Here is a 16,322-nt window from a genome sequence, read left to right as displayed (position 1 = left end):
GTGGGGATTGAATAAGAGCTGTAAAGCCCTTGTCATATATACAAGCTAATCAAAAATCCTTTATTACTTGTATCCCTTCATACATCTGATTTTGTTTCAGCGAATAAGCCAGTGCTGAACACAAAGTCAGTATTCAATCGATATGTGCTCATTGGCAATTATGTACATTTTTAAAAATAGACTATTTTACATATACCTAGGAAGGAAACTAATTCTATAGTGAATTATCTTTATTTGCAAATCTTCTTTTTTGCTGACTATTGTAAAAGCTAAAAGTTTAATTTTGCACAACCCTTCATACTTTCAAAGAATTTTTCAGCTATATTATTAGGGAAAATATATTCTTATCTCCAAGGAAGAAATGGGAAAAAAACTTTGCAGATACATTAAAGAATTCTTCCAAATGACACAGTACCAGTGTAATTTAACATACATTAAAGTGTCCCTGAAGCTGAACCCAAACTCAGACTTACTTTTTCCTTGCCCAATAATTTTTTCCATATGCCAAACTATTTCAGGTAAATAAAAATGTACCTACAGTGTACCTGAAGGAACAATTAATTTGACTAAGATAATATAAAGTATTAGACAATGAGCTGGGTCTCGTGGCACAGGCCTATAAACCCAGCAGCTCCAGAGGCTGAGGCAGGAGAATTAAAGTTCTGCAATTTACTGAGGCCCTTAGCAATTTAGGAAGACCCTACATCAAAATAATAATAATAATAATAATAATAATAATAATAATAATAGACTGGAGATGTGACTCAGTGGTTAAGTGCTCCTGGGTTTAATTCTGTTCCGCCTCCTAAACTCCCCCTCACTCTCCTTACCCACTCCCCAGAAAAGAATTAGGCTAATTCATTTTAGGCTGGGCACAGAGTAGGCACTGATGTTTGCATAATTATAAACAACATGTAACAGCATGCCTATTACAGTGCCTGGTTTACAGTAATCCGTATTTACAAAATAGTTATTGTTTAAATTCCTCTTTTCGATAAATATCTTAAAGGAGTCGCTTTCCCCTAATTAAAATTTAAGGATAAGGTTCATTATTTTAACAGTTTGTATTTGGGCCTAACACATCACATTGGAAAGCTGCCCTCTGCCTCAGTGATTTATCCCTTCCACTACCCAGATGCAAATTACACTTTGCTTGCTAAACTAAGGACTCAAAAGCCCCTGATGGCTTTTTATAGCCCTTTCTGGCACAGCCAGAGAATTCAATGCCCTTCCAATAGAAACAACTGAGCGCCTTCTCCTAAGCTGAAGGTCCTCTACAGCGAAACCTCAGGTGTAAAAGGCAAATGAGAAGGCAGCGCCCCCTTTAACTCCCACCCATCGCGCAGGCAGCATCCAATCACTTTTCTCTGTGGCGCCACCGGGCCTAGGACTGGCTCCCGGGAGGACCGGCGGGAGACCAGCGCGCATGGGCGGAGCACAGAGATTTGTCTGTCACCTGCGGTCACCGGGCCTGCCAGCCTAGCTGAGCGCCCCGCGGGGCTGAGTGGGGGACGGCCCGAGAGGTACTGCGCCTGCGTGGTGGGCGGTCTCGGGGAGCAACCGCCGCTGGCACCGCCTGCGCCCGGCACCGCCTCCGGCCGGCACCGCCTGCACCCGGCACCGCCTCCGGCCGGCACCGCCTGCGCCCCGCACCGCCTCCGGCCGGCACCGCCTGCGCCCGGCACCGCCTCCGGCCGGCACCGCCTGCGCCCCGCACCGCCTCCGGCCGGCACCGCCTGCCCCGGCACCGCGCTGCGTTCTGCCTCAGGTTAACATGGAGGCAGAGCTGGAACGTGCGGCTTTCCTCAGCCAGCTGTGGAGGAAACCCACAGCAAAGAGTTCATCACCTGGAGCCAGGTATGGTCGGGGCACCTCGGCCTCCGAACCGCCTCCCCCGCTCCCTCCCGCGGGGTTGTCTCTCACGGCCCGCGGCGCTAGGCGGCTGTGAGGCACCGCGCGGCCTTGGCGCCGCCTCTGGAGGAGCCTGGTGTTGCTCACGAGGGGCCTGGGCCCGGCCGCACTGTGCGCTGGCTGCGGGCCGCGGTGGGGGAGGGGCGGCCCGTAACGGTCCCGCCGGGTCGCGTTCCGAACCGGCCCCGCGCAGCCTAGGCAGAGGAGGTACCTAGGGCGCGGGAGCCACGTTATTGCCCACTCGTCCTCCATCGGCTCGGGGAGGGATGGGAACCGGAGATCCCCGCCGGGCTCCTGGGCGCGGGGTTGGCTGGGGCAATCTGAACCCTAGGACCTGACCCCGCACACACCCCGCGCTTTGCATCTGGGATCTTTTATGAGGAGAGCTGTCGGGGGAGTAGGTAGACATTCAAACGCAGGCTGTTGCTTATCAATGGCTTTTTCAAACATTAAATAGAAAATGGCAACGTATTCTTTGGAATTGGGCCATTTGTGTAATGTATATGGGTATAGAAGTGTGTTTTAAGGTTTTTTATTTATTTATTTTTTATTTTGCCATGAATAGCAGATAATACATTTAAGAAGGAATGATTCTGGAGTTGTGTTGATAGTTGTCATTCCTGTATTATTGAACCAGCTTTCTGGTCTCATAAAAATACATATCATACTGAAAACAAACACAGTTAAGTTCTCTAGGTTTGTGTTTTTTAATTCTCTAGTATTCTTAATTAAAGATACTGGGGTTTGGTTTTCTGACTAAATCTTTTTTATTTATTTTATTTTTTTTAAAATTATAGTAGTGAGAATGAGTCCCTTTGGAAGGAGGTGTCTGAATTAAGAGCAAAGCATGCAAAGCAGCAACAAGTTATTTGAGAGGTAAGAAGCTCTTTTCCTTGTGACTATCATTTGCATTTGTTTAATGAGTAATGTGTGTAACACAAAAAAACCTCTGTTGAGTAGTTAGTAATTGATCTTAGTTTTTTATGTATTAAGTACACAAAAGTAAAATTTTGAAGACAACCAAATTAAGCCAAGTGTTATATATCCTTTTTAACAACAGCAGAAACATTTCTCATAGATAATGATGGTTGTTCTATACTCTCATATAATATCTCATTAGCTTTTACCTGGCATAACAATTTTGAGATACTTTATTCTTGGGAGCTTAATTAATACACTAGCCAATTTCTTAGCTCTATTATTATTATTATTATTATTATTATTATTATTAAACAGTCTTTCTGTGTTTTGTGGGAGATTTCCCCTTACTTTTTACTATAATATTCATAGTTAATTTTTAAATAATTTGACCCAATTAAGAATTCAAAAGGATTTTTCAGTGGATGCCATTATTAGTTTCTGCATAAAATCGTAATATAATGATTACCATAATAAAATAAAATCATTAATATAATGCTGTAAAATGACTCTTAGATTTTATATTGAACCTAAAATGTGTTCTTCTGATTTAATGTTTGCATATCAACTTTCATTTGTTAATAAGAGATGAAATATAAAAATAATTAAGGCAGCTATTTTTTACTTATGAGTAAATGGACTCTAAGCTGCAGGTTTTTTAATGGGAAGATGGGGGAGAGCTTCAGCTTGTTCCTACTTGGAAGGCCCTTGAACTAAAAATAGGTCTGTGACTGACAGGATCTGGGTCTAGTGGAGCAAACTTAGAGCAGAAATAAATAGTAATTGCAGCCTTTGGTCTGTAGTCAAAGTAGATTCTTCTTTTTTTTTTTTAATCAGTGTGCAAATGAAGGTTGAATATAGGAGAATTCAAATCTAAGTGTTTAGTTTAAATATGTGTTTTAAACATTTTTATTGGGGTCTCTAATGCATACCCCTTTTAAGAATATCTGATATAAAAGAAGACATGTATTTTAATATGTACTTTAATATTTTTCAGAAAACACAATTTTGATTAAATGTTAACTTAAAATACGCCTTCATCTGTAGGGTTTTTTTTTTTAAACAAGAATTATTAGTATAATAGTTATATTGAATTTCAGTTTTTCATGAACACTAATATTTTTTCATCAAATTTATATTTAAATATATGTGTATTGGTGAGTGGATTTGCCTAATGACCTCCAGGCGATGAATTTCCCTCTTAAAACTGCTTTCATTGTGTCCCATAGATTCCGATAAGTTGTGTCTGTATTTTCATTTATCTCTAAGAATTTTTTGATTTCCTCCTTTATGTCTTCTGTAACCCCTTGATCATTCAGTAACATATTGTTCATTTTCCATGTGATATAGGATTTTCCCTTCCTTCTTTTATCATTGATTTCCAGTTTCATTCCATTATGATCAGATAAAATGCATGGTATTATCTCCACCCCTTTATATTTACTGAGGGTTGCCCTATGCATAATATATGGTCTCTTTTTGAGAAGGATCCATGTGCTGCTGAGAAAAAAGTATATCCACTTGATGATGGTTGATATATTCTATATATGTCAGTTAAGTTTAGGTTATTGATTGTGATATTGAGTTCTATAGTTTCTTTATTCAACTTTTGTTTGGAGGATCTGTCCAATGGTGAGAGAGGTGTGTTGAAGTCACCCATAATTATTGTGTTGTGGTCTATTTGATTCTTGAACTTGAGGAGAATTTGTTTTATGAACCTCACAGCACCATTATTTGGTGCATAAATATTGATAATTGTTACATCTTGTTGGCGAATGGTTTCTTTTAACAGTATATAATGTCCTTCCTTATCCCTTTGGATTAACTTAGTCTTGAAGTCGATTTTATTCTATATGAGGATGGCCACCCCTGCTTGCTTGCGAGGACCGTGTGCGTGGTATATTTTTTTCCCAGCCTTTCACCTTCAGCCTGTATATGTCTTTTCCAGTCAGATGTGTCTCCTGGAGGCAGCATATTGTTGGATTTGTTTTTTTAATCCATGTTACCAGCCTACGTCGCTTTATTGGAGAGTTTAAACCGATATATGGTTTGTACTTCCAGCCATGTTTGATTATTTATCTCTCTCTCTCTTTTTTTTTTTTTAATTTAGTTTGTTTCTCCATGATTAGCTTTCCCCTCTCCGTCTGTCTTTACTGAGGTACTTCCCACTGTTGGCTTTGGTTATTGTTTTTCATTTCTTTCTCGTGTAGTGTTTTGCTCAAGATGCTTTGCAATGCTGGTTTTCTGGCTGCAAATTCTTTTAGCTTTTGTTTATCATGAAAGATTTTTCTTTCGTTGTCATACCTGAAGCTTAATTTTGCTGGATACAGAATTCTTTGTTGGCAACCATTGTCTTTCAGTGTTTGAAATACGTTGTTCCAGGATCTTCTCGCTTTCAGCGTCTGTGATGAAGAATCCGTTCTTAACCTTATTGGTTTACCCCTGAATGTAATCTGCCTCCTTTCTCTTGTAGCTTTCAATATTTTCTCTTTGTTCTGTATATTGGATATCTTCATAACAATGTGTCTTGGCATTGGTCTACTGTGATTTTGTATGGTCGGTGTCCTGTATGCATCTACAATTTGTATATCTGTTTCCTTTTTTATTTCTGGAAAGTTTTCTGTAATTATTTCATGTAGCAGGTTACTCATTCCCTTGGTTTGAATTTCTATTCCTTCCTCTATCCCAATGACTCTTAAATTTGGTTTTTTTATGTTATCCCATATCTCTTGGATGTTTCTCTCGTGATTTTTAACCAGCCTCTCTGAGTTGGCTAGACTCTTTTCAAGATGATATATTTTGTCTTCATTATCTGATGTTCTGGCTTCTACTTGCTTCACTCTATTAGTGATACTCTCATTTGAGTTTTTAATTTGGTTTATAATTTCCTTCATTTCTAAGATTATTGTTTGATTCTTTTTTATAATCTCTATCTTCTGATAAATCTGCTTAACTTCTTCTTTTATCTGTTTATGTAATTCATTCTCAATGTGTTCTTTCGCTGCTTGAATTTGCTGTCTCATATCCTCGTTAAGGTTCCATTCCATCTGTCTAAGGTATTCCTTGAGTTCTTTATATGACCATTTTTTCTGATGACTCTATATCCTCCTGAATATTTAGGCTGTCCTGCAGTGTTTGTACTCCTTTTCTTCCTTGCTTTTTCATGCTGCTCATGTTGCTTCTTGTTCTGTTTGACTGCTGAGTTACTGTTTACTCCTATTAATTTATTTGATGTAATTCCCGGCAGGTCTCCTTTCAGCGGACTTTTGCTAGAAGTTTCTCAGCAGGTCACATGTAGGTGTATGAATGGGTTTCTCTGATCCCGTTACTGCGGAGGCATTGAAAGTGCTGCCTCCTTGCCGGCCGCCATGTTGGGTCCTCACATACCAATACTTATTTGTTTCATGTGATATTATGGACATTTTTATATTACTTATTCAATTCTTCTATGTGGACCAATCTCATTTTAATTGTGGTATAGAATTTCAAAATACAGGCAAACACTAATCTATGCTCTTCCTATTAATAGCTTTAAGTTTTTTTGCTACTGAAAATAATGCTACAATGAATGTTTTTATAAACAGAACTTTCTGTATAAATAGTATGGCTTCCTAGAGATATTATTGTTAGATCAAAGAGTCTATGCTTTCATACTTTTTATTAATTATGCCAAATTTTCCTCCAAAGAACTTGTATCAGTTTGTCATCCCACCATCAATTAGTAAGTGCTACTTTCCACATTTGCACTTTCAGTGAATATTATTAGTTTTTTATAAAGTGATACATGAAAACATCACATTCTTTATATATTTTTATAAGTACATTATAGTTATACATACTATTGTGGTTCATTTTTATAATTATACATGCATGGAATATAATTTGCTTCATTTAAGTCCCCAGTGCTTACCCCTCTCTTTTCTTTGTCCCACTATCCCCTTCCTCTACTCCACTGATCCCCCTTCTATTTTTATTGTATTCTTCATATCCACTTTTTCCCCCCTTATTTTAACTTCCCCATATGAGAGAAAACATTCAACCCTTGACTTTTTGAGTCTGGTTTATTTCACTTAGTGTGTTGTTCTCCAGTTTTATCTATTTACAAGAGGATGCTACAATTTCATTCTTTTTTATGGCTAAATAGGACTTCATTGTATATAGATGCCACATTTTCTTCATCCATTCACCTGCAGACAGGCACCTGGGCCGGTTTCATAACTTGACTACTGTGAACTGCACTGTTACAAACATTGAAGTTTGGCTTGAAACACTAGAGTATACTGATTTCAGTTCTTTAGAAATATTAAGGAGTAAGATAGCTGGGTCTTGTGGTGGTTCCATTGCTAGTTCTTTGAAAATCTCCATACTTCTTTCCGGAGTAGTTGTAGTTATTTGAAGTCCCACCAACAGTGCATAAGTGTACCTTTTCCCCACATTTTCACCAGCATTTATTATTATTTGTATTTATGATGACATTCTGACTGGAGTGAGATGAAATCTCAATGAAGTTTTGATTTGTATTTTTCTGATTTCTAGAGATGTTGAACATCTTTTTCATATATTTGTTAGCCATTTGTATTTCTTATTTTGTAAAGTACCTGTTTAGTTCTTTTGCCCATTTGTTAATTGATTGTTTTTTGGTGTTTTTTTTTTTTTTTGAGTTCTTCATATATTCAGATTATTAATCCCCTATTAGAGGAGCAGCTGGCAGAGATTTCCCATTCAGCAGGCTCTCTCTTCATGCTCTTAATTGTTTCCTTTGATGTGCAGAAGCTTTAGTTTGTATCTATTTGATTAATAGTTAAGTTGAAGGAGCTATAAAGAATTAATTTAGGAACAGTAAGGGGAAGGGGGGATGGGGCAACAGCAACATTCAGTTTTCAAAGTATAGTAGTTAAGGTAATGTTTAGCTGGAAAAGGCGACCCCCAATACAAAAGCTTAAATAGTTTGTAAGCTCTCTGTCTCAGCCCCTCCCCCCTCCCTCCTTCAACCCTTCTCCCTCCCCTCCCTTCTTCAACCCCTCTCCTTCTTTTTTTCTCTCCTTCCGTCTGTCCCCCCTCCCCTACTCCCTGCCCCCCCCCCCCCCCCCCCGCCACATCTCTATCTCTATTTCTGTCTCTTCTTTCATGAAACCTTGACCAGTCTGGACTGGTAGGCCAGCTGTATTCCAGTGGCTATGTAGGGACTCACATAGCATTTGTAACCTCTTGTGTATTACCCTTATCTGCAGGGTGGAAGATGGGTTTCTGCATAGCTATACAAGTTTGTCTGTAGGATAGACCTACCTAAAAGAGAAAATGATAAGTATGATTTCCAGCTAGATGTCTATAAATAGATTTTAGTGATGGAGTTTAGGACACACTACCCCAAAATACAGCTTTTGGCATTTGAGAAAACAGCAGAACCAGGCAAGCCAGTCTGGCTTCCTTCCACCTTTCCTTCTGAAGCAGTTTATAAAAGAATTCTCTGCTCTTCCTCTAAAATAGATCATAAGAACCTCAATCTAGAGTGGTCTTTCCTATGCCTAAAAGAGAGGAAGGTCATAGAAAAAAATCTCAACAAAAGTGCAGGCCTTCGTAAGGTTTCCCCCAAGTTGTCTTACCATTAGATCATACCATTTTTGCTTTCAATCGTATTTCTGTACAATTGTCCATAAAAATCACTTTTCCTTTATCTTTGGGTCTTAATTTCTGAAGAGGCTCATGAAAAATAAAACTATATTAAATAAATATTTAAGTTTTTCTCTTGTTAATCTTTTTTTTTTTCAGGGGTCTTGGCAAAAAATTTTGCAATGAAAAAGGAAACAAATCTTTTCTCCGTGCATTAACAACTTTCCATAGTGAAAACAATGCTCCAGAAATCTGCTTCTCAAATGGAGATGGTTTGTTGTCCCCAAAATCAATGGCTTCATATAGCATCTCCAGAGACTGAGAAAAAAACATTTTGTCATGTTAATAGTTTCTATGCTAGGAAACTGAGGCTATGATAATTTTCACCAGTCAATATATTCCAATATATTTGGAATAGTTGCTACAATTATTGAAAGTTTTGGGTAATTCATAATAATTCTGTAAGATCCATATAAACTTATTACTAGGGGCTGACTTGCATAGTCCTTCTTCAGGAAATTCCTAGGTCTGCAAACTTGAGTGGGAGGCTACAAATTGTGAACTCTCCCTTTGGTGATTCCAGTTATATTTCTGTTAACCTGACATATATTTTTTTCCAATTACACAGACCAAGTAATAGTTGTCAGCTGCCCATCTACTCTTATTCTGTAGAATTGTCATTAAACAACCAGATGTCTGCAGGTCAAAACATTGACTGCCATCCACCTCTATGGCTAATTATGGTAATTGCAACCACCTTTGCTTTGAAGGTTAAGCATTACCACATGGCCTTTCCCACTCCAAAATTATTCCCATTAAAATGAGAGATCCTAATAAAAAGTTAGCATCCCACTTTTATTTTCAATTCACTGAAGAAAGCTAACATAGATAGAGCTTTTCTAGGATAGTGTCTCCTATATTACCCTGAGAGATTGTCTGTTTTCTGGCAATTCCTGATGGACATGTTGTCTATAATAAATCTACCTGGAGGTTCTCAATTCTCTAAGCTACTGGATACCTTCTTTCACATAAGAACAAGGAAGTTTTAGCATCTTCACATCATGAAATATTGGTTTTCTTTGAATCCAGGATTGAGTAACCAACAAAGGAAAACACTAGAGATGCTTAAAACTGTTTTGGATGGTACACTAAATTCAGAATACTGGGTAAGTATATCTCCATGGAAAATTTGGCTCAGTTCTTCAATATGTTTTATCTATTCCAGTTTAACTCTTTTAGAAAACATTCCTACACAATTCATCAGGTTCCTGATGATGCAATTTTGAAAGATTTTTTCAATCCTAATAGGCATACTTTGTTTCCTCTGGAAATAGGCTTAGTAATTTTCCAACTGATGGATGCTGGGATCTAGCTTTCTTGAGAGCTGATGGAGATGTGTCTTCAGAAGATCTGGTATTTCTTTGTGAGTCAGAATACCAAATGAGGTCATTGAAGCATCTTTATGTATATAAAGGTTATTTTTTTATTTTAAATTTTTTTAGTTGTAAATGGATCTTTTATTTTATTTTATTTTATTTATGTATTTATAATGAGGTGCTGAGGATGGAACCCAGGGCCTCACACCAGGCAAGAGTTGTGGCTCTACCACTGAACCACAACTCCAGCCTCTAAGATTATTTTTCTTATACAGGGAAGAGAGGCTACTTCTTCTGCAAAATGATCTTGGGTTGATGTGGGAAATTAAAGTTCACATTTTCAAATCAACCCAGATATCTTCATCACAAGTCTCACAGTGCAACCTCTCAACCAATGCTCTGACTTTATTAAAAGGGCCTTGTTAGTGTTGTGTGTTTACCAAATGTAGCAATTCTACCACTGGCACAATTATATTTTTGGCAAATTCTCAGTCATGTCTGTCCTGTAGTTATTAATATAAATGGATTCTTTTGAGGTCATTATAGGAGTTTTATAGTTTTCTACTAAAGCTTTGGTTTTTAAAGTAAGTTCTTCCACTTATCCTTTTTGTTTTTTACTTCCTCTTTTTTAGGTTAAGTTCTCCAGAATAGTCATAAACAGTCACGCCTACAGTCTTTTTTTTTAAAGGCAAATTTTTTTTATATTGTTTAAAAGTCAATGGATATTTATTTTATTTATTTATATGTGGTGCTGAGAATTAAAACCAGTACCTCACACATGCTAGGCAAGCATTCTACCCCTGAGCCATAATCCCAACACTACTCCTACAGTCTTTTAAATTCTTATATTGCCATAGAAACCAAATGCAAAATGTATGATATCTGGCCTTCTGTGCCATGTGGACACTGGTAATATCTGAGTAATTCTTACATCATGGCATAGCATTTTCTTTGAAGAAGAACATGCATTTATCAAATAATTTAACAAACACAGTCTCAGAATACCAAATTGAGGATCTACTTTGTGTGGTTATTTTTGGTATTAAGTCCTTTATCAGTCAGAATCCCTATGGGAAACAGAATTTTACTCAGATGGTTTAAATGAAGAAGCTTTAATAATGGATTACTTATGTATATGTGTATAGGGTGTCAGGATAGTAAGTCATCCATAGACAAAGGTCAGTAGGAATGCATACCACTTACCAAAGAGTGACCTTTTGATCCAGAAGAGCCCAATGAGAACTATAATTATAAAGAGGAGGCTGCCTTGTGGAAGGCTTGGTTTTGAAAGGTTGGAGCTATTACTAATACACCTGCCAAGGCATGTACTCATCAGGGAACAAATACCCTGACCTCTCTCCTCACAAATCCCAATCTTTTGTGAGTGATTCCTCAACTAAGCTGAAGTGAATGTTAACCAATAAGGGAAAGCAGGAGATGTGCTCCCTGGGGGTCAGCCTTCTGTTGACAGAAAGAGGCAAGAGAAGGGAAAGATGGAGGGACATGGGGTGGGGAGAACTACAGTAAAATAGCTATCAACAAAGGTAGCTATCTCACATGTCATCTCATTTTATCCTTGTATGACTGGTATCAGTTTCCCCACATTTTATACAGAAAATTCATTAGTCAACTTCTTTTACTATAACAAAATACCTGAAACAGCATACAGGATTTATTATGGCTCATGGTTCTGGAGGTTCATATCCAAAATTGATCAGTTCCTAATGTGAAAATTTTTAATTTCTGGAGAAAATGGCACATAATGATGTAAGCATATGCTGAAGTAAGTGTTAATATCTCAAGGTGAGAAGCAGAAGGAAAGATGACAGGTTGAGGTCAGAACAGTGACTCAAATGGCTCCCATGAAACATTACTTCTTGAAGATCCATATCCCCTCCCAACACTATCGCTCTGGAAACCAAGCTTTGACCCCTTGGGGACCTTCATCATCCAAACTATAGCTAAAAGTGAGGGTTAAACTGGCTAAGTTATTTAAGATCACATACCTAGTAAATGGTCAAGTCAAGAAGGAAACCAGATTTGTCTAGTACATAGTTATATATCTTTCTCTGCTTTACCATATCATGACTTCAATATTTGGTTTTGACCATGGAAATTAAGGATAATGGAAATTGATGAAGTTGGAGATAGAAAGGCAAAAACAAAACTTATACTTTTAACATTCTTGAAACAAATAATTTTAAATTTTTCTGTGTGTGTGGTGGTGCTGGGGATTGAACCCAGTACCTCAAGCATACTAGGTTAGCACTCTACTGCTGAGTTATATTCCCAGTGCAACACTTATTTTCTTAATAGAACTTATCACAACCTGAAATTGTTGACAAATTTATCATCTTTTTTCTTCACTAGAATGTAAGGTTCATGAAGGTTTTGTTTTTCTCCATTTTTGCTATAATAAAAAACGCTTGCTAAACTAAAAAGAAAATGAATAAGTAAATGAAAGGGTAAAAACATATGCATCTTTCTTTAGACACGTTAGAGCATAGAATTATATCCTAATATTTTAATTTGCAAATAAGCTTGAAAACCATCCAACTTTTCCTGAGTATTTCCTGGAAAAGAGATATCAAGTATATAGGTATCTATTCCCTTGTTAAACCATCAGTAATAATAGTTATACCTATACAAAAGACAGTTGATTCTGGTTTTGTTCCAACTTTTGGCATCAATAATAGCAAAGATAATAACCGGACTGCAGTTATCTTTTAAAAACTTACTAAGAAACATCAAATAATCATTATCTGTATTATTTAAGATAGAAACCTTTTATTTTTTTTTTCAATTTTTCTTCATATAAACAAGTTTCCAATTAAGTCATCTTTTTGAATGTCTTTTTTCTGTGTATAGTTCAAATTTTTAATAGTTTTCTTAAATTGTTAAAAGTTGAGGACATAACCTTAATGTAGTACTTCACACTGACTTATCAAGAACAAATTAGGATAATTGTTTCCTTTATTTGAGGAAACAGCTTTCTATTAATAAATGTTTCAGTAAAAATAATTATCTATTCATAGTCATATTCTGTTGTTGATTCAAATTGAAAAGAGAACTAAACAGGCCTGTAGGTCTTAAGAGGAATCATAGATTTGTGCTTGCTTTCATGAATTCCTCTAAGCCACCTTGAGAATGTGCTTTGTGTAGCTTCTGGATTTAGGAGTATGTGTATTCATACAGAGTCCACTTGAAACGATATAAGGCTGGGACCAAGCACAGCCCAACTTCAGCTTGCAGCAGTCACCCCAGACAAACCACAGACACAAGGAAGGAAAAGCAAATACTTTGGGCTACAATGCATTAAACTTCCGTATAGTTTGTTCTAGTCACTATAGCTGATTATGGAGTTACCTTGGATTTGGGGAACAAAATACATGCCAAAAGAAGAGATAAGAAAAAACAAAGTTTAGAGTGATGTCAGGATAGATGCACAGGAAAAAACCTCTCTTTTTAAAAGTTGAGGGAGGATGAAAGTCATTAATAGAAACCAGTGTTCCCTTTGCCTTCAGTTCCTGGAAATCTCTCAAACACTGGATTAAATTCATAGTTATCTACCCATACTAAAATTTTAGTGTTTAGGATGTCCATTAATGTGACTAGGAAATAAAAGCTATCTAGAGGCAGAGGAATAGTCTATTTTTCCTAAAGAACATTTGAGAGATGAAGGGTGGGAATGCATGGGCTGTGATTCAGCCCGCATGAATCACTCCTTCTGGTGAAAGTCTGTGTGCCCCTCAATCAGGTTTCCATGTTAGAGATCCATTTACAGAGTATAGTGTATCTGGTTTTTATATTCCAATCACGTGCCATGGAAAAATAATATAAACTTGGAAAAGAAATAAAAGGAAAAGATCTTGTCTTGGGAAAAAAAAAAGTTTTCTGCACTGTACTGTGAGAAACCTTCACTGTGAGTTATCTATTTGTTCCCATCCTGACAGGAGAAGCTGAATGGAAGATCTAATCCACTATTTTTAAAACTGGGAAATTAGAAAGTTACTGGTCAGTGCTTTCATGGATGTATAGCTAAGGAGAAATAAATTCAGTTATATTCTTTAACTCCTGCCTCCCCCCAAGAGTGATGGCTCTAATTTAGTGTGACCTGCTGTCAGCTCAGGAAATTTCCACCTTGAGATTTTCCTAGCAGAGTCAAAATCAGTCACAGTCAGAAAAAGAAAAAGATTGTTTTTATGAGAGTGCCTGAAACTGCATTTAAATTCTGTCTTAAAAAGTTGCAAAGTGCTTGGCTAATGATTTTCCATAGTGTCATTTTTAAACTATTTTGGCATGCTCTATGAATAGTACATACATTTACTGTTCAAAAACTAATAAAAAAGCATTATAATTCTTGGAATAGAGTGTCTTTGAGAAAGCAAAAATCTATCCCAGGATGCAGACATTATCCAGCTTATTAGGGTGACAGATAGGCCTGTATAGACCCTGGCAGGGCAATAGATTAGGAATAAAACAGGAAACAGGCTGGTCTCTCAGGCAAAATAATGATATGGGTTCCAGGTGGAAGGAACACTGGGTGGGTTTTAGAAATGTCTCCACACCTTTCCCCAGCTGAGTTAATAATACATTCTCCAAAGATGTTCTTTCTATACAATTCTGGGGCTAATATAAGAAGAATCTCAGGATCCATCTATTCTCTTTTTATTTATTCCCCCTGGTTCTGGAAGACTGTCCAAGGAAGCCCTGTAAAGTAGCAAAGACAACCATTTTGGTGAAGGAGTTGTAAAGGAGATATGAATTCATTATTAATTACATGGTGGTATGATTTGGATCTGGCATGTCCCCCAAGGCTCACATGTTAAGGGCTTATTCCCCCACTGCAGCAATATTTGGGGTAGAGATTTGGGAAAGTGACTGGATCATAATGGTTTTGACCTCATCAGTGAATTAATCTAATGCAAGATTCACATTTGATGGCATTATTGGGAGGTGGTAGAAACTGTAGGAGGTAGGACCTAGTTGGAAGATGTAGGTCACTGAGGATATGCCCTGGAATGGTATATCTTGTTTCTGGCCCTTACTCTTTCTCTCTCAATTTTTTTTTTTTTTTTAATATATAAAGACAAGAGCTAATGGTCTTTGGTGGTAATGTGTGTGTTTGTGTGTGTGTGTGTGTGTGTGTGTGTGCGCATGAGGATCAAGAGTAGTGGTGGTGGAGAGATGTGGAATGTGCATTCAGTAGGTTACTTACTTTTTGAGTCATTATACATAATTAAACTGGCAGTTTATGCAATTTATGCAGCTATATGCAACCTGAAACTCTCTCAATGTTGGGCATGGGCATTAAGATACAGCTCCCAGCTACTTGTATCATCACAAGGGCAAACAACCAATACTCTGTAGTGTATTGTGTTGCTAAGCTTGACTGTTGGTAGATGCATTGTATTAAATACTTTGTCTTATGATGAGAAGATTTTAAACTTATGATGGATTTCTCAGGAAGCGATTTCATTGTAAATCAGGGGGCCTTTGTACATGGAAAATTATATGAGGAATTGGGAAGTGTAAGGGAAGGTACCAAAATGATATATCCTGATGATACTCTACAGTGTAAAGATTTCAGGAAGGAGCAACTGAAGGAAGGAGATCAACAAGGAATCTGATAAAGAAATTCAGTAAGAAAAAAAATGAGGATTTGAACCAAGTCAGTAGAAATGAACATTAAGATGTTGCCAATGAGATGAGATGACAATGAGATAGGAAGGACTCTTGGGCTTCTTGTTGGAATATCAAGGGAAACACAGAACACAGGAGGAAGAACAGACTGTGAGAATGAGGGTATTGGAGGAGCTCAAGAGATATCTTTGTACAGTGTAGTTTCATGTGTCTATGGCATAGCCAACTGGAATTATTTATAGGAAATGAAATGTATGACATTGGAATTTAGGGAAGTGATAGGATATGGCCAAAAAGAAATGCATGCCTCTTTGAATTGATCATCAGGTAATTAAGAAGGAAATGGCTTGTTAAGGATATTTACCTTCTTAGGAAATATAAAATAACTAATATTAGGGCCCAAGCATCATATATGGAATGAGCTAGTAAAGAGGAGACTGGGGAAAATGTCAGGGAAGGAGAATTTTAAGGTGAAGCCAATTTCAGAGAAGATGGGAAGACATCTGTTTTATATCAGGAAACAGGAGGTCATCCAAAAGATCTGCTAAGAACAATGCAATTTTGTTTTTCTTTGATGAGCAAGGAGATCAAGTGTCGGTGTAAGATCTATGTCATGCTTTTATTCACTGAACTTCCCAGACTAGTAGTTATAATTCCAAACTTCCCATTTCAAATCTGTTCATTCCAAGAACATAAAATAAGAAGTGTGTTAAAAAAGAATGTAAGAGACTAGGGAAGCTTGGTGGCGCACACCTGTAATCCCAGCAGCTCAGGAGGCTAAGGCAGGAGGATGGTGAGTTCAAAGCCAGACTCAGCAAAAGTAAAGTGCTAAGCAATTCAGTAAGACCCTCTCTCTAAATAAAA

At 37.4% G+C, this 16,322-nt stretch overlaps 1 long non-coding RNA gene across 4 annotated transcripts in view; it reads left to right on the top strand.

Annotated features, from left to right (window-relative positions):
* Positions 1–1,588: 1,588 nt before the first annotated feature.
* Positions 1,589–16,322, top strand: part of LOC143401064 (uncharacterized) — a 78,922-nt gene continuing 64,188 nt past the window's right edge. For 2 of the 4 annotated variants that reach the window (XR_013155506.1, XR_013091582.2), the window contains exons 1-2: positions 1,589–1,857; positions 2,709–2,787. This is a non-coding gene — a long non-coding RNA (uncharacterized LOC143401064). Of the gene's footprint in view, positions 1,858–2,011; positions 2,119–2,708; positions 2,788–16,322 lie in introns of those variants that run through there. The other 2 variants (XR_013155508.1, XR_013155507.1) reach the window with 2 other exon arrangements.

The sequence above is a fragment of the Callospermophilus lateralis genome, chromosome 6 (assembly GCF_048772815.1).
Source record: "Callospermophilus lateralis isolate mCalLat2 chromosome 6, mCalLat2.hap1, whole genome shotgun sequence".
NCBI lineage: Eukaryota > Metazoa > Chordata > Mammalia > Rodentia > Sciuridae > Callospermophilus > Callospermophilus lateralis.
The sequence above is the reverse complement of the archived record's forward strand: the minus strand, read 5'-3'. Positions and strand labels throughout refer to the sequence as shown.